The 4743-nt window shown below is 31.5% G+C and overlaps 1 long non-coding RNA gene across 1 annotated transcript; it reads right to left on the reverse strand.

Moving 5' to 3' along the window:
* Window positions 1–494: 494 nt before the first annotated feature.
* LOC120192872 lies at window positions 495–2661 on the reverse strand. The gene is made up of 3 exons (XR_005522808.1): window positions 2502–2661; window positions 770–837; window positions 495–581 (listed from the first exon to the last, which is right to left on the reverse strand). It is a non-coding gene; the product is annotated as an uncharacterized LOC120192872 (long non-coding RNA).
* Between the last annotated feature and the right edge of the window lie 2082 nt (window positions 2662–4743).

The raw sequence follows: 4743 nt of genomic DNA on the forward strand, positions 1-4743 counted from the left end.
AACTGAAGGAAAAGTATGAAAGCTGAAGGAAGGCAACTATTGATTCAAATTGACCCTTGAACCTTTGATTCAAGAAGGTTACTGTGGTTTGATGCTAGAAGCATTGATCTTGAAACATAATGTCATGCTAAAAACACATGGTTAACTAACTGGTTTTAAGTTCCCTTAAACTAGTTGTCTATGCTGATAAGTTAGGAGTGTATTTGGTCTTTTTTATATGGTAAAAAGGCATGGTTAACTAACTGGTTTTAAGTTCCCTTAAACTAGCTGTCCATACTCGACAAAGTTCAGTCCAAGAAGAGAATGGAAATTGCCTAAAAGGTTGGAAGATAGGAGCTTATGAACATTAAAACTATTCATTTTACTGTGAGATTTTTTCAAAATTGTTGGACTAACCAAACTTCGTTTATTATGGCATCAACAATCAAATGGCAATGCAATGATTCAGTTGTTACTCAACAAGGAAATAAGATTTTTTTAAAAAAATAAACTAACCCCAGGCAAAGTCTTCTTACTGTGACAGTTGCAGCAACTCACCTTATCGGTCTCCTCTCTCGACGGGCATATAGCAAAGCAAAATCCTTAATCAACATACGGAAAAAAAAATAAACGAGAAAGTCTCAAAATCAGGGTTCTAAAAACCACAAATCTCACTCCAAACTAGACGAATCAATATAATCTAATGTTGATAATAATATGAAAAGAGACGAGTCTCTAGCCAACAAACATCTGGTAAAACAAGATAAAGACACCTCAATGAGAAGACAACCTGAATAATGGCCAGCAAAGCATGAAAACTAGCCCAATGCTTATATGCACAAGCTTCCAATTCAGTTTCTGAACAGGAAAGAAAAAGGTTATATTAATGACCATCTTTTACTAATAATGTACAAGCCAGAAGGAAGAATGACAAGCTTTTGTGATAGATCTTTTTAATGAAGCTCAGTTGTTCTGTCCTTACATGCCAAGTTAGATGGCTAATTCCCAGCTTGTTTTCATGAACTTTTCTTAGCTATCACATCATATTTTTTTAATGTGATCTTAAATGCATTCGTCTCACCATGCAGTATGCTTCTGTTTTTTCAATATCAAGCTAAGAAAACAGGAACAGAAAACAAACAATATTCTTCATGGATGAACTTTTTCGCTTGATGTGTTGAGGGTGACAGATAGAGAAAGTTGAAACTTCTGGTCATCCATGAAGAATATATCATGGAATACAATACAACAGACATATCGTAATAATTTTCAAAATTACTGCAACATCACAACCGCATCTATAATTTATAAATATAATTATTTAAAAAAAACAAGTCACGTTGTAATACTTGCAACACCTACAATCGTTACATTCCTAACCGCGACCACAACTATCAATCTATCCTTTAATCCATCTTTGCTTGTAGTTGACACTAGTCTATTTTTAATTGAAATAGTATCAAGCTTATATGTGTGACAATTATCCACAAAGTAAAACTGCACTTTTAGTGTCTGTAATTTGACAAATTCCATCAAGTATAAGGACTGACTGTATAATTTCACCTGGCTAGAGTCATATTGGCAGAAAATTGGCCTACAATAATGAGAAAAGGGCTGAGTGGGGGGCATTTTCGACAACATTGTGCTACTAGTACTACTGATTAGTATTACTTTGTGCGGATTCCATACCTGAACTACTTCTGATCAACCAATAATTTTGCATATAAAAAAAGGGTATATAACAATGCTAATCATTGTTTATCTCTTCAAGACAATGATTTAATTTGTGTTTTTTAAGATAAAACAAAGATTCAAGGAAAATGAATTACAAAACATGCTTTGGGTGATATCAGTTCTCAAATCTTTTAGACAAGATAGAATATTGCAAGGAAATTGCATTAAACACTTCCATGTTGGATTTGCAGGAAAAAAAGAAAGAACCACTTCTGTTTATTTTCATCATACTGTAACTTGGATCAAAATTAGAAATCGATGATAGACAAACTTTTTTACCTCCATTTTGGTTTTCAGTAAAAGCCTACCCTTATCTTCTATACCCAATAAGGCAGTAACATACATTAACTATCCAAAAGCAAATACAGTAACATATATTAAATCAGGATTCTAAAGCTTTTCCAGAAGAGTCGGCAATTAAGACTTTGATAGTCAAAAAAATATAAATTCCATTCGAGTCAAATGAAAGCTTGTAAAAATCATTAATTTAGCTTTACACAAACCTAAAGATGTTCGTATAACCCTAAACCAGATTTCTAATCAGACTTTATCAAAGGGGGAATAGGTAAAGCTGATCAAATTATACATATTAAAAGAGCAAAGAAATCAACCAAGATTTAAAACCCTAGGATAAAACATTAAAAATTGTAAAACGCGACCATAATATTTAAAAAATGCAAACAACTTCCAAAAGTAAATACAATCAAAATTGGAAAAAAAATAATCAGATTGAATGAAAGATAAAGATCAAGAGTAAAGATGGGAAGGGAAATCGGAATCAGGCATACCTTGATCCGACACCGTGGATTTGAATGTTTTGAAGACGAAACAAAGGGAAGAGAGTTTTGGGAGAGGGGAGATCAAAAAATGGGGGGATAAAGGGAGAAAGGAAGGAACCAGAAGATTGTGGAAGGAGTGAGAGAGAGTGCGCTAGCGTAGGAAAGTCGAAGTCTCAATTTCCCTCTTGCTTCAGTTGCTTCTGGTGGTGTACAAATAAGAATTTTAGATTTACCCTTCTTTTATTTTCTTATTTAGTGGTTCTTTTAAAGTTGCAATTATGTTGCGGCATTTGTTAAAATAAACGCCACTAAATATTATATCTATTGCGGCGTTTTTCTATAAACGCAGCTAAAGTACTACTCTATTGCAATATTTTTTGAAAAATGTCACTATAGATGAACCCTATTACGACATTTGTATAAAAACACCGCTAAAGTACTACTCTATTGCGACGTTTGTTAAAAAACGCCACTATAGATGAACCCTATTACGACATTTGTATAAAAAAACGTTGCAAATGACTACTCTATTGCGGCATTTGTTGAAAAACGCCACTATAGATGAACTCTATTACAGCATTTATTTAAAAACGCCGCTAAAGTACTACTCTATTATGGCGTTTGTTGAAAAATACCACTATAGATGAACATTATAGTGGCGTTTGTTTAAAAACACCACTATAGATGAGCCCTATTACGGCGTTTGTGTATAAACGCCACTAATTGTACCATTTTGTGGCGTTTAGAATGGAAACGCCGCTATATGTTTCAAGTTAGTGACGTTTACTCTCAAAACACTGCTAAAAAGGCCGCTGTAGAACATTTTTGCTGTAGTGAATCTTTGGGTAAGCATATTTGATTTAGGTCATCATAGATTTTTAAATACTTAGGTTTAATTTGATTCGAAACAAAATCAAGTAAAATTTATATAATTTGATTCTAACATGAACTTAGGTTTAATTGTTATTCTTATAGGTCTCGAGTTCGAACACTAACGATTGCGTGATATTTCAACATTCATTGTCAAATGGTTAATAGTCTTTAAAATAGATAATATCAATTGTAATCATCGTAAATTAATAATAAAAAAGGTAATCATGTTATAAAAGGATAGTTCTAAAAATCTGAATCAATTATTTCTTAAAAAAGTAAATAGATTATAATGAAGGTTATGAAATATAATATTATATCCGATAAAAAGATTATTGAAATATAAGGTTATCGAACACATTTTTAGAGATAGTATATTGTTTTGTTTCACCCATTTAACCTAAATGTGAGATTTATTATATTTAATTAATCAGTGGAAATATAAGATTAATTAAGAATAAACTTTACCAAATTATCATTATAATATATTGAATAATATGTAAAAACATTATGTACATACAATATATACAATTAATATATATATATATATATATATTCTTGGCATGTCTGATATTACTAAGGTGACATTTGGTTCGTTGGAATGTTTCTGATGGAATTGGAATCTGTGATGGAATTGAAATCTGTTGGCAGGAAATTGAATTGGAATCTAATTCCATATTCTGTTTGGTTCGTAGACATGTCAGATGAATTTGATTTCAGTAATGTAAAATGACAAGATTGTCTTTCTTGTTTTTTTTGCTTAATTTTAGTTTGTTTTATAAATTACAGGTAGCAATATATTATAAAAATTAAAAAAATTAAAATTAAAATTTAATTTTACTGATTGATTATCATTTCAATAAATTATAAAAATCATGCTAATAAACATCATAAGTTAAAATCATCCCAATTAGGGATGGCCATGGGTCGGGTTTTTGGTCCACCCAACCTAACCCGAGAACAAGGGAACCTCCATCCGAGACCCAACCCAACCAAAATAAAGTTTCACCCGACCCGAAATAATAAAAAATTATTTTTATTCAATAAAAACATGTGACTTAATTGGAATATATATATAGGGGTATTATTGTAATTATTCCTAAATATATAGGGTAAAATTATATATTTTTTGGGTCGGGTCGGGTATTTTTCACCCTAAACCCGAACCCGACCCGACCCGAATATCACACTTAAAAGAAACCGACCTGACCCGACCAAAATAAAGTTTCACCCGACCTGACCCGAATATATGAATTAGAAATCCGACCCGACCCGACCCGAAATAATAAAAAAAATATTTTTATTCAATAAAAACAGTGACTTAATTGAAAAAAAATTATATATAGAGGGGTATTATTGTAATTATTCATAAATATATAAG

The sequence above is a fragment of the Hibiscus syriacus genome, unplaced genomic scaffold (genome assembly GCF_006381635.1).
Source record: "Hibiscus syriacus cultivar Baekdansim isolate YM2019G1 unplaced genomic scaffold, ASM638163v2 tig00116982_pilon, whole genome shotgun sequence".
In the NCBI taxonomy this organism is placed as follows: Eukaryota; Viridiplantae; Streptophyta; class Magnoliopsida; order Malvales; family Malvaceae; genus Hibiscus; species Hibiscus syriacus.